Source organism: Urocampus carinirostris, chromosome 12 (genome assembly GCF_059441175.1).
Source record: "Urocampus carinirostris isolate Australia breed hairy pipefish chromosome 12, RoL_Ucar_1.0, whole genome shotgun sequence".
NCBI lineage: Eukaryota > Metazoa > Chordata > Actinopteri > Syngnathiformes > Syngnathidae > Urocampus > Urocampus carinirostris.
Genome location: NC_142360.1, coordinates 23,955,339 through 23,970,068, shown reverse-complemented (window position 1 = coordinate 23,970,068; position 14,730 = coordinate 23,955,339). Strand labels below are relative to the sequence as shown.

The window sequence follows — 14,730 nt, the reverse complement described above, 5'->3', positions numbered from 1 at the left end:
TTTTGGTTTGGTTTTCCACGAGTTGTAGCTCCAGGTCATCCGTTTGATAAGTAATAGATCTGGCATTGGTGAACTAGAGGCTCGATTCTAGATTCTCTCCCGACGCCACCTCAGTCGCTTCCCGGCATAGATAACAAGCACCCACTGGTGATACCCATTTCTCTGCACTCTTCTGACTTCCTTTAGAGTCAGAAGCGGCGATAAACGAAGCGTAAAGTAGCGTGTGGTCTTCCCTGGTTGCTCTTACCTCTCTATCCCAGCTCTTTTTACTTTCACCATCTTTTTCTGTCCGTCTCCTTTACACCACCGTCCTTTGACAGCAGAGCTTGCCTAAATGAGTTAGGTGCTCGGGTGCAAGAAAAACGAAAACATGAAACAAGGTCACCTAACTCTCAGCCCACAAAATGTAAACATTTTTCAAAGCATTGTAACTAAGTATTGTAACTAATCCACCTCACCTGATTCAACATGATACCTGCAGATGGTATTTGAAAAATTAAACCCGAGATGGAGCCTAGCCAAGCAGTGTGTCATGTATAAAGTATTTTTTAAAAGTTGTTGACATTTCAAGTTTGAATTCAACTTTTGTTTTTTAAGACCTGTTGCACTTGTGTGCTTTTTAGTGTTATTTTTTTGTTTTATTGTTTTAACAATCTGTTAAAGGTTTTGTTTTTTCAATTTGAGTGCTGACAGCAAATTCAGAAAAAAGTATGACTGCGCTTATGCAATAACCAGTCTTCGAAAATGCTGACCTTTTTGAAATCATTGCGTTTAAATAATAATAATAATAATAATAATTTCCTTGTATTGTCATTCTGTGTAACAATGTACACAGAACGAAATGTCGATTGCACCTGACCCGATGCAGCCGCAGCCAAGAGAGGGCGCCGCCGACCACTTTTTAAGTCTTAGGAATGACTCGGCCGGGGCGCGAACCCGAACCTCCCAGTCTCAAATGTAGGATGACATTAAAAAAAACTGATGAATACATTTTTTTAAATGCAGTATGTGGCATGATATTTTTTATGGAGGACAAATCCAGCCAAATGTAGAAATAAATGTATAAATTAATAAATACCTACAAATATGTGCTAAATAAATAAGTGAACAAATCACAAATTACCTACAAATGGTATTTATTAATTTGTGCTCTTTGTCATTTATTTTTTTAGTTTATTTCTCATATCATCTCATCTCATCAGCTGTACCGCTTATCCTTATTAGGGTCGCGGGGGGCTGGAGCCCATCCCAGCCATCTCCGGGCAGTGGGCAGGGGACACCATAAACTGGTTGCCAGCCAATCGCAGGGCTCGTTTATTTCTTTTGGTATTTATTTTTTATTCTGATATTATTTATTTATTTTGTCATATATTTTGTCGTGTGTTTTGTCTCAACAGAATGTTATTTAAATGAGGAGGCCGCCCATTTGCCTGAGCTTTTCACCTATTAATCAGTGAAGCAAGACATTGCAGGTAATTGGTGCACTTGTCGATCAACCGATAAGTGAAAAACTCAGCAAGTACGACAGACCCCCTCATTTCAATAACATCGTGTTTTGACAAAATGAACGGCAAAATTTAGGAGAAAACACTTCAAAATACACGACAGTACACACATACAAATTGCAAAATAAATAAATGACCTGAAAGGTTTGACTGTACTTTATTCAATATTTAAAGCATAGTCACAATATTTTAACTTTTTCAACCTCAAATCAAGTCATCAATCTATAAATTAAAAAAAAGCTGTGAAAGTTATTAAAAGAACCACATCTCTTTCAATACCATGTTGGGTCGCATACAATTCCTTTGTCCTTGAGGAACAATAGTAAGCGAATGCAATTCTGTACATTACTGCGCCAACTGACAATAACAAAAACAAAGAAAAACAACATCTCACATATGTGTTGCAATCTGGCACTATTCTCCACACAATGGGTGGCCTGGGGCTGTTGTGTATAAACAAAGGGCTCTCCTTTTATGTGACACAGCCGTTATTCATATTTGCTTTTGGTGCAGCAGGAAATATGTGCTTGTTTCTGTAATCACCATGTTGAACGGTCACATGATCTGAAAACACATGACGTAAACAACTTGGATCATGGCTGAAAACTGCACAGCTGAAAACCGTGTCAGGTGTGCTCGTGCACAGCTTCGTTGTTGTTCTGCAGTCAAAGGTGTCAACGGTAAATTCCTCACGTGGTTGGTGCCAGGCTTGCGCCGGGCATCATTCCCTTGAAAATGAGTGACATTTGCGGGTAGGTTTTGGTGCTCGGTTAACTAAATTAATGCCACCACGTATAAATATGTTTTCTGAAGCAAGTTCCTCAAGTGCCATACATAAAGCTAAGTTTTACTTGTTTTATTTCTAAAAAATATATATCAAAGGTTTTGCGCTGCTTATCAGAAAATATCAAGCTTTCGGAAATGATTTATGTATGATAAATCACCATTAGATCACAGGAGTGGCTTTGATAAGCTTCCACACATTTATGAAGCCCAACTTCCTAGCGTTTCTTCCTGTATCCGGCAAATGAGTTCAAATCCATACGGCAAGTAAGCCTAGTAAAGCAGTTTGTTGAGAGTTGTGAGGCATGGACAAATGGGCAGATAACCCTTCAACAGAGCTTTTATATTATGAAAAAAAGATGACAAAGTCCCATCGTAATCATCTGTTTAGAGAGGGATGATGTTTTGTGCATGTCCTCAAGAACGCCGCCACCCTTGGCTTTCCCAATTTGAGTAAAACGTCTGACATTAAATGAGTTAATATTGCAACCTCACCTTGTTATCACGGGATCATCTCAAATCATAAATCACCACTCTGTCTTACACTTTGAAAATTTGAGGTTTTTTTTCAGTACAGTCAATTCTTTCATTGGAACCTATTTTCTCATAGCGCCCAGTACAGGTATGTGGTCACGACGCCGGAAAGAAAAAAAATGCACCAACTCATCTCTGGGCACATTTTCCTTTTCCCAACTGGCCGTGCACCATGATGCTCGACCATCTGTCGCAGTGAGGTGACTAAACGCGTTGCCAATATGCTGCAGGGTCATGAGAAAACAAACTCCGGTCCACACAAAATTACTGTCCAGCCAACACAACACGAGAACTCAGAGTCTCGCCGGAGATATAGAAACGTGTAACCCCACCTGCGTGCTGTTGCCGATGCCTGCGCAGGTTTCTCTTTGCTCTGAGTTTGATTTGGAACGACTTTGAGCTCCCGTGCTGTTCTGTTTAGCCGTCAGTGCGGCTGATTAATGGCGACTTGCCCGGCCGAGGGAGTGTCTCATGCGCCGGAGGAAGCGGCGCAACGACAGCGTGTGTGCAGTGAATAAATGCTGTACATTAAACAAATTCCTCCGCGCTTGTCTTAGCAGCGGAGCGTGTGGGAGGATTGCTGTTCGTTTTTGTCCGTCCCCCTCACATGCTTCAGCGACGCATTTGCTACTATCCACATCAAACACTTCGCTATTTTGCCCGTTTTGAACCGTTTCACCGGTCCCGGCGAACAAGGAGTCACATTTACGTGCACCAACCTGTTAGTTGGCCAACTCACTTCAAACTGAAATCTGTGGCCCAACAAAATCTTGACCGTTGAGGTAATGATGCCCACTGAGGATACTGGGAGAATATCAGCACCTCAAGATAGAAAAGGCTGAAAAGGCAGTAAGAGCAAGTTTTAATATTGGACAGCTACATAGGAGATTGAATCGGATAACTGTTTGTTATGTTGACTATAATTGTGCACTGTCGTTCGTTGTTTTTCGTGTTATGAATCGTTTACATCAGATATGTCAAGCATACTGCCCGTGGGCCAGATCAAGCTTGTTGGATGATCTAATCCGGCCTGCTAAATATTTTTGAGTATGTAGACAGAAAAGCAAGCTAAAACTATAAAAAGTTGTGATTTGCTTTAAATAAATATAAACCAAATGCTGCTCCCTACAGAAAAAAGAGCAGTAGTCCAGTCTGCTTTCATATTAAAAACAGAATTGTGCAGTATTTTTTTCAGCTTCAAATTGTTAACACATTCAATGCCAAACATGAAAATCTTTCTTCTCCATTGTTTGTGAAATAATGGAGAGACAATTACATGTCTTAACAGTAGATGGCTATAATGCCCTGCTTGATCTTTTAGTCAATTAGCTCCAATTGTGTTTGAGATGGAACTCATTTTATTGTGTACTTGTTTGTTTTATTTCCTCTTTCTACCTAAAAAAATGGGCCCTGAGAAATTTTATTGATAAGGGTAAGGAAAGTGGAAAACAGTGACAACAAGGATCGAGTCAAAGAACAAAATTTTTGCGAAATACGAATATGGTGTACAAGTGAATTGTAGGCACAGTAAATGTTGTACTATTAGCTTTTTACCAGTATATTAAGTGTTATTATCTACATAATTTAATAATTATTGATGTTTTGATGTTTAGATTCATGTTTTTTTAATATTTTGAGTACACATTTATTTTAGTATGTGGCTATTTTATAGCCTCAGTAGGTAATATCTGACCACAATATGGCACCATTGTCTAAAGCTGCTACGCTGTGCTCTGTGGCACTGGTTTTCGTTCTCAAGGCGCCAGAAAAACATGGTGGCGACCTCTATATATGGATTCAACTTTGTAAAAGAAATACAAATTTCTCGATCTATGATTTTTTTTTTATATAAAAAAAATTAACATAGGAATGATAGTTCATGTATTTTTGCCTAGTATTCAAATCAATGTTTTTTTCTTACTGAATTAAAGGTTTTTTTTGTACCTCTTGAAGGCACTAAATATTACACACTCTCCCTTAAAGCAGTTTTAAGGGGTCCCTTATATGCGATGTATGCTTATATACATGAGTATATATGATGTTACTGGTCTTTTTTTTAACAAAAGATTACTATCTCTGATTCAAACAGCACCATTTTTTTATTCAAAAAAATTAGGAAGAGGATTTATTTTCTTGATTTGGGTCACTGCTTGTTATTATGGTGAAATGGTGGCTTCAAAAGCACACACTTTGGTTCCAGTCGAGTGGTGAATTCTTACACTATCATTATAACTAAGTTCAGCGCCATACTGAAGTGAAAGGTTTTTACATGCAAGTACATATAACGCCCCAGGGGAAAATCGTATCACGGCCACTGACATGAATCTTGTATGAACGCAGAAGACTCAGCATTGATATTACTCAAACATGCCCCTGTTGTGCATTCCATAAATGATATTCATATTATTATCCTGGAGCTAACGCGTGGCTGACGAGCTTCTCTGACCTTTTGCTGGTGATAACCTTCTTCTGGTTTCTGTGAGGGCTCTGCGGGTGGTGGCAAAGACCCACAAAGATCCAGACCTGAGAATTTGAGTTTTATTCTATGTATGAACAAAATGACAAAAATGAACAACGTTGCTTTTTGAAAATACACAACAACTGAGCAAATGTTTAATGCATATTGATATCGTTCGACCTGGTTCATTAGCGACGTGAAGATGAAAATGATCCAAAAAGAAAAGCTGCCAGGGATTTCATGTAGATTTGCCCTGCAACCCTCAGGCAATCAGCAGCAAGCCTCTTCTTTTCCTGCCGTCTTGTGGTCAAAAAAGGGCAACGGAAAGGGAACGGGAGATAAACTCGTCTCAGCATCCGTCTATTTCCCTCCGCCTACCACTTGAAGAAGCACTTCATTTTCTAGTCCCTTTCATTAATGTTGCTCTTTCATTTTCCTGTACCCCCCACCCCCACACCCTCTCCCTCCCTCCTTCTCGGCTTTAAAGGTACGAAAGTAGCGAGAAGAAGAAGAAGCTGCCGGAGAAGCTGAAGATATGACGCGAAAGCCGTTTTGAAAACAAGCCAGTGGTGAGTCGGGCTATTCGTTTGTGTGCAGTTTTGCCGCCATTTTGGAAGGACATTTATTCACCATGGAGAATGGAAAATGAGGCGAAGAAATAAAACTAAGAAAAAAAAAAACATCATAAATGTTGAAAGCAGAATTTTCTTTCGATTCTGAAAACAGTTTAACCAATCTGTTACCATTCCCATTTAGAAATCTACAATAGGTACACTCTAGGATGATCCTATAGGAAGGGGAGGATAAAATGGGTTAAATGCTCAGTTGGGATAATATTTTAATTTTATTAGGAATTATAACTACTTTTACTTCATTTAATCATGTCAGCCACACCTTTCTGAATGTTTGAACAATAAACTCAACAGAGCACCAGCGAGGCCTTTATGTTTTTATCCCATTGGCAAATTTTAGCTTTACGTCCATCCGTTTTCTGCACCGCTTTTCCTCAGTAGGGACGCCCTTCCTGAACTGGTTGCCAGCCAGTCGCAGGGCACACAGAGACAGAAAATTAACTCGTCTGTCTGTCTGTCAGTCTGTCCGTCTGTCTGCCTGCCTGTCTGCCTGCCTGTCTGCCTGTCTGCCTGTCTGTCTGCCTGTCTAAGGTTGACCAACTAACCAACGTAGTGACAGCAAACATTTAACTACATACAAATGGATAAAAAGCTGCCAGAAGACACTTGGGGTTGAAACTAGACTTGAATCAAAGAAAATTAAAACAGGAAAGAAAAAACTGACAAAAAATGTCAGCATAAAAAAATAAATAAATAGATAGATAAATAAAAGATATATACTGAGCAGACAATAGTGTGCGTGGCAACAACTTTGCAATTTCCAAACAACAACAACATCAAGTTTTCTGATAAGGGTCTTTTAAAAAAAAAATAATAGCCACAAATTGCAGTACTGTCAGACAGAAAACCTTTGACCAAATGTTTGTGCTGAGCCCGTCCATCCATATTGACAGGTGAGCCGAGGCTAAGCGTGAACTATCACCCACCTGTCAACTTCCAAATAGCATTGAGGAGCTCCGCCTGCACTTCTGCTCTCTGTCATCCAATATCACAGATAGGTGGTCTTTGGAGAGGACAGCTTTCACAATGTACTGAAGTGTCGGACAGAAACACGGATAGCTACTTTTCACCCCTGTCAATTTCACCGAAAGAAGATGTCCAGGCTGGGGAGTTATAATAACCTATTACAGGTAGAATAATCACGCCGATACAAACCTTGCTTTTTATATTGCTGCCGATATAATCCACAGATATTTAACCGTGTAATGCCAGCCACTTCAAATGTTTATTTGACATGTAAGGCTGTCAGTGGTGCTGAATCTGTTCACCCACCGGTGATGGCTGTTTCTTTGTGCTCTTCTGACTTTCCTCATAGTCTGGTTTAATTTATGAATGTTTTTTTCAATGTAACAAGCTGCTCAAAGCTTGCTTTCGCATTTTATTTTGGGTGGACCTATTGACTAATGTGCCCGCCCTGCTCTTTGATTGACAGCATACATCAGCCCATCAGAGACACGCGCACACAGTCGTGGCCACCCAATAATTTAATGTAATTCAAAATTAATGATGCGGTGAACGAGCAACAACCAAAGTGCGAAGTAGCGAGGGATAATTGTAAACGTAAGCATGTTTTTAAAAAACAAATAACTAAACTAAAACTATACGTTTGAAAGCGGTGCTATTAAAGTTAAAGCATTTTGGCAAAGTCAAAACTTTGTTTTGTTGAAGAGGAAATAGGCTTTAAAATCTTTAACTCAGAGTTAAAGCTTTTACTCATTGTTAATGCTTTAAAGATTGTACTTTTGAAACCACAATTAAAATACATATGTATACATTAAAGGTCAATCACTATATACAATTATCTGGTCTCATATCTATTTTGCAAATGCAACATCAAAGTAAAAGTCAATGTTAATTGTATTAGTCAAATTTTCAAATGTACTTGACATAAAAGAAACCAAAATTCCTTTTCCCACTCTCCCATGCGCAGAGAACCATTGACAAGTCCTGACCTAAAATAATACTCAATAAAAGAGCAAGTGTCTTTTTAGCTAATACTGAAGTAAAAACAACTGACATATAAGACACGACATGCAGTAAAACATCAACTCCAAGGTCCAAGGTTCAATTTCAGCAACCGGCCTCTCGGTGCTGAGTTTGCATGTTCTCCCTGTGCCTGTGTAGGTTTCCTACAGGCTCATCGGGTTCCTCTCACATGCATGTTAGGTTGATCGCCGGATCCTAAATTGTACCCAGGTGTGAATGAGCGGGTGAGTTGTCTGTCTCTGCGTGCCGTGGGACTGAGTTCAGGGTGTCCCCTGCCCATTGCCCGAAGATGGCTGGGATGCAGTGCAGACATGAAGTTTTCTTGGAAACAAGTATTTTCAAGAATATTAAAGCTGGGAACTTATTTTTTTCATGAAAGATGACGTTTCAATCTTTCTTTTGCCTATTTAGCCAGATACAACATTTTCCATAGGCCTTCAAAAATCAGCCAAAATAGCAAAAAATGGCTCTAATCTGTTCTCTCAATTTGAGAAAAATGTCTGGTGTTGAATGAGTTAAAAAGTAAAGTAGCATAGTATATTATTCGGCCGTCATTCGCCTTTAATCAATTCTTATGACACATCCATTTACACCACAGGATTCAGTGAATTTTATATAAAGACAGACTACAATAGACAAAGTACCTAAAATATTGTATGGTCTAATACAAAGTCAAGGGCTATATTTTCTGCAATTCAAACCGCGCCCATCCTTTCCTCATTGCCATATCCTGTGTTGATAGTAAGCAATGTTGGCAGAGCTTTTTGCCATCACGAACTGCACACGAGGTGGAGGAAATGTGTGTCAGAGCAGATGTAGGACCGACCATCACTTCCCATTCTCTGTTCACTGGGCACGTTTTATTCATTGGAACCCTTAAAATGGACAGCTGAAAGTGTGCATATATCCTAAAACAGAGTTACTCACACTTTTTCAGCATGTGTGCTACATAAAAAATTACCAAGTGTAAAGGGTCTACACAACTTAAAAAATGGAGAACCAAGAGTAGTCTAGCATTGAACAAAAGCATTCTAATGAGTGGAATTAAATGCTCACAATATTTAGGTAGTTTAGGTCTTTTTTTCCTTTGCCAATGTTTTTTTCCAAACATAATCTTAAAAAATACCCAACTCTGTACTGCTGTAGTGAGTTTTAAACACATTTATAACTGTAATGAATTAGTACTTTTATCAACAATCTACAATTCGTTCCTGCAGTATTAGCAACGCTGACGTTCATTTTCAAATGCTGCATTTGACCACTAGATGGCAGGGTATCCCAACGAATACATAGAATGCACTAAATACACCTTCCCGTGATCTACCAGTAGTACCTCTGCGATCTACCAGTAGATTGGGATCTAATTAATAAGCACCCCTGCCCTAAAAAGTTTTTTTTATGTTTACGAATGAAAAAGTACAGTATCTAAAGTTGCTCTAAGTCACTGAGTTTGACTCACTGTTCTTCGCAGTATAGATATCAAAGCAGAGAGGGAAAACATAATAGCTCATTGTAGTAAAAAAGCAATATAAAAGCTCCCCCTCGGCCACGAAAAAAAGCCGCTTCATATTTAAAGCCGCAGTGTTTAAAATGTAGCAAAAATATAGCAGTTTGCAGTCTAAAATGTATGGTTCATTCATCCATTATCTGCACCGCTTATCCTCAGAAGGGTCGCGGGGCTGTTGGGCCCCATCCCAGCTATCTTCGGTACACCCTGACCTGGTTGTCAGTCGGTTACAGTTTGCAGAGACAGACAACCATACACTTACTCATACCTAGGGACAATTTGTAGTCACCAATTCACCTGCCATGTGTGGAATATGGGAGGAAACCAGAGTGCCTGGAGGTAACCCGCGCAGCCAAGGGGAAAACACGCAAACTGCACACAGGGAGGCTGGTAGATGGATTTGAACCCATAACCTCAGAACGCCTTGGATGTGCTGAGCACTCATCCGCTAGGCTGCTTGGAATGGTAAAAATTATTATAAAGAAAACAATAAAATTTGTTATTTAAATACTAGATTAAATATGAAAATAACCATCCATGCAACTGGCTGGCAACCGGTTCAGGGTGTCCTCTGCCCACTGCCCGAAGATAGCTGGGATGGGCTCCAGCACCCCCGCGACCCTACTGTAGATAAGCTGTGCAAATAATGGGTGGATGTAAAAGAAAAATAGAAACATATTTTACTTTTGCCCAAATATTTGTTTTTATTGTTTTAACACAGTTATTCCATTATTTAATGATTGACAATCCCAACCTCTCAAAAATTCTTTATTTATGCTTTAGTTATGCTTCATGTAATTTTTATCAGAGGGTATGATTGCCCAGAGTGGTTAAAACCCGGTGTGAACCTTGAAATGTGCAAATGATCGGAGGATGTGTCATTGTCACTAATAATAAATCGCCGGCCGCGCACGTCTGACAAATATGTCAAATTACGACACCTCTAACTTAAATCAGGACAACACATTATGCTGCTTTTTTACCGCCTCCGGTGGGAACGCTTTCGGCGTTGCACAGATGAAGGGTGTTTAGCCTGAGATAGCCTGCTGATTTATTGTGCGTTTTTTGCCTGCGTTTTAAGAGGGGGAAAACACGCAATTGGATCAAAGTTTAACGACTATAATGTTTGATGTTGTTTATCCCAACTGGTGACTTGGCTCTACCTCTAACTAAGGCAATTTGAATTGGTTGGCTGATGCATCACTCTGCCTCAAAGGGGCACTGCTGGGGATTTTAATGGGGACCTTTTTTATTTTCGGATTACAACATCAAATCAATTTAAACCTGCACTAAAAATGAGGGCTAATGTTTTGGTTTGCATGTTGGCATTTTTCCCAAAGGTTGCTATGCATTAGGTCTTGGGAATGCACATGTGTCCTTAAGCTTTTAGCAAATTGCTAAAGACTCTGTGTTTGGGTGAGCAAGCGACCCCTGGTTGAGCTTTAAAGACAGTTTATAAGGGAAAGAGAGCAGTTAACTCTCGGGCGTTTTCCAGGATGTTAGCAGCACAATTAAACAAAGCTCTGCTAATCTTTACAGCTGGCATCCAGAGACGCTGTGTTACTTGCAGCACGCTGCTATCAGCTGGTTAATGTGCCTTGTGAGTTTCTATCAGTATCATCGGAAGGCCGATGTCGCTGTGTGGTAAAAGCCTCTTTATGTAAAGAAATGTATCCTGCTTGTGGGACGGTTGAAAAACTGAGCTGTAAATATAAAGGGGGCATGTATAGATAGTGACTTTTGGGATAAAATTATAAATCACATTTTGCTTTTGTTAATTGCATTAGTAAAATGAAATCTCTGTCTTTTTTTTTGCTCAAATGGGCAGGGTATATTATTTAGCAACATCTAGTGGTAAGAAAAACGTCATTCATTCAAAGTAAAAAATATATATATAATACTAATTTGAATAAGCAAAAATAGTGCAGTTTTTCAAAGACTTCAAGATTTTTCTATGTATTTCATTTAACATGAACACCACCTGGAGGATCTGACATGATTGGCTTCCATCTTGCTGCCACAGGTACCCCAAAAACCTTGTGAAAGGCTGGGAAGAAGAATTGAGAAAGAAAATAGTGAATTTGGTCATTTGAGTCTTCGTAGTTTGTCTTGTTCCTATTGCTTTTCGCACTCGTTTTCGGTTGCACTACACCACGTGTCTCCAATCTGGTACACGCAGGTTCGAGCTAGCCCCTTAAGAATACCTGGGTAGCCAAGTAGACAAGTTCTGAAAATAGTTCCTCATAGTGATTTTCTAAGAGATTTGATTCCTAACAGGTATGATCTTTTTAGAGCAAGGGTGGCCAACCTGGTCTTCAAGAGCCGCTTGTTTTTAAAGTTTGTCTGCTACAAAACAGGTGATTCCATTTACCTGGATCATCATGTAGCTCTCACACAGCTCACCTGAGTTGGAGACAAAGAAATCTCCAAAACATTGAGGTTCACAGGGCCTATTTTACTTCTTATAGTTACAACCTGATAGTAAAATAGTAATAACAATTATTAACAAAAGTAGCCCTTAGCTTTAAAAGGTTGTTGACTCCTGAACTACACAATTCAGCGACATTTAGTAGCCAAATATTACTGTCCCTCTATTTTTTTTTTCCCGGTAGTGGCAGGTAGATTTAAAAACTGTAGTTAATTATAAATGTCCCCTTCTTCACGGATTTACATTGTGTGATGTGATTTCTTATTGGATAAACAGTTTCCAAGAGAATAGTTATTTGTTAAAATGAACATGTTTTGAATGCTCATGTTGGTAGGTAAGTAGGTAGGTGCGTAGGCTGGTTGGTAGTTAGGCACGTAGGTTTTTTATTTATTTGCATAGTTAGTCATAGGGTTTTTTCACAGGCAAACTGAGGAGTACATCAGAATCTTGGCACTATAATTTGCCTTGTACAAAAAAACGGGAGTCCACAATGTGACAGAAGAAAATTATTGCTGCATGTTTCTGGTGCCTCAATTGTTACCCTGATAAAAACGACAAAAAGGAGCGCGGACCAAATGTAATAAATAGTTATGTGCTACTACAACATGTAACAGACTCAGACAAACATGCACAGCTTTTGTGCTACGTTAGGGAGTCAGAACCCAGACTATAACCCCAGATCACCAACGTGTCCTTCACGCTTTGAGGCGACAGGGCAAAATACCTGCCCGCTGGGCTGGCCACTTGGAGTCCATCCAGTTTTCCTTTTGCGATATCAGCAAAACTCAACAGCTCCATCAATCCAGACGTGATATATTGAATGTGAGCTCATCTTTGCATGACATTTCACACTACAGCAAAGACCTTTACAAATCTGGCAACTTAAGCACTTTCAAGTTTTCCAAGTAACCAGTGCCGGCTTGTCAAATTCAGTGGAAAACAGCAGATGAAAGAAAATCAAACTTTTATGGGTCCTAACACCAACGGCAGGGATATGCATGTATTGAGGGAAGGGAGGAGAGATGCTATCTTTGGGTTTATTAATGTAGCCAGTGCCGCGTTTCCTCAGGCCATGGGGCTTAATCCAGAGGAATGAGCGTGAATGAGAGTGTGGCTCGAGCTTGCCATACCTACTTAAGTTCTGGTTGAGAGCACAGTGCTGTGTGGGCGAATCTATTCTGTCCTGGGCAGGGCACAGCATAAACATTGCCCAGGGAACACAGGCAGGCATGCGGGCAGTCAAGCGGACAAGAGCAAAACTATAAGGATGGTTGCCTTTCATTTCCTTTTCCACCTCCTGCTCAACTATGCAAGGCCCTGGAGCATAAAATGAATAAATAAATACATAAACAAATACATGAATAAATACATGAATAGATAATGAATGAATAAATAAACAAAAAAAAACAAATAGGTAGCTTGGTAGGTACCTTGGTAGGTAGGTTGGTAGGTAGGTTGATCAGTAGGTAGGTAGGTAGGTAGGTAGGTAGGTAGGAAGGTAGGTCAGTAGGTAAAGAGACAGAGGAAGAGAGAGAGAGAGAGAGAGAGAGAGAAAGAGAGATAGAGGAAGAGAGAGAGAGAGAGAGAGAGAGAGAGAGAGAGAGAGAGAGAGAGGGGGGGGGGACAGAGGGTCATAGAATTGTATTATTTAGATTAATAACAACGTCGTGAATATTGTTTAGGGATGGCACTCGAGGATAAACATGTAATAAAGACCCAAAAGAGAAAAATAAGATAAAAAGAATGTCAGGATGAATAGGCCAAACTATTAGAAAGGTAGTGCTTGGAGACTGGCCTAAATTGTGAGCGCATCCGAACAATAGTACAAATGAAAAATATTGCAATAACATTTAGCATCAACTACATTCACAAATAGGTCAGTAATAAGATATTAATACTCATTTTTCTATACAATACATTTGGCAAGATATTTATTCTTTACATTCTTCTGCACTTGTTTGGGGTGAAAATGGCCCTGAAGAAGAATATGTCTCTGCATCACAGAATTTTATTTCATTTTTTAATTCAAATAAAATCAGCATACAAAATAAAATATCCTCAGTGTGACACTGGAATACTTGGCTGAAAAAAATAAAACAACAAGGGCCCATCAATGAGCAAAGCTTGAGAAACACTGACACATTCAATCACAAAGTCAATCCTCCCCAATCTATTCAATGGAGCAGAGCGACGTTTTGACTGCTCTCTTGCTGCCTTTCGCTCTTCTGGGTTGGCTTCACCGCAGACTGGTATTTTGACCCTATGACCTCCTCCGTGTAAACAGAACACCACTGTTCTCCCTTGCACTAGCCCGCTGCCACCCTGCCCCCCTTCAACTCTCGCCTACTACCAAATAAGGCTGCCTGAGATGCCACAAGTCAGCAAGCCAAGCCAGCGAGGAGCCCATTAGTGAACCGGCAGAGAGGTTTGGAGGAAAACATCCTCTGGCAGCACTCATCAGTATCAGCCTCTCTGTGCTATGGAAGCGCATGTACACCAAGCCATATGTATGTGTAACCCCTGTTAAATCATTGTTAACGTTTCTTTCAAAGGGTGAGGAGCTGGTGCCAGACATTTTTTTGGCATTCTGTCTCATTTTTGAAGGCTTACAGAAAATTTAGTTCTGTAGACACGCCAGTGCCCGTCAATGCTGAGGTACAAAAAACAACAGCTACCAAATGATAATGGTGCTGTATCTGAGTCAGGCTTCTCCTGCCACCGGTATTCATGGCAACCCGTTTTGTGAGAGGGAGCAAACCCCTACCCAAAAAATAAACTAGAGAGAATGGGCACGCTAGGCTGTATTTGCCCAAGAAACACCACGGGAGGTTGTGCCTCTGGCTTGAAACCTTCATCTTTCATTAGTAAAAAAAAGTATGGTTCTAGCTTTTACCATT

General features: G+C 39.9%; 1 protein-coding gene across 3 annotated transcripts in view; it reads left to right on the top strand.

Moving 5' to 3' along the window:
• Nucleotides 1–14,730, top strand: part of ptprsa (protein tyrosine phosphatase receptor type Sa) — a 371,836-nt gene that overhangs the window by 79,167 nt on the left and 277,939 nt on the right. For all 3 annotated transcript variants that reach the window (XM_088349513.1, XM_088349511.1, XM_088349515.1), the window contains exon 2: nt 5,768–5,849. The gene's annotated coding sequence lies outside the window, so the exon portion shown is untranslated. The remainder of the gene's footprint in view (nt 1–5,767; nt 5,850–14,730) is intronic.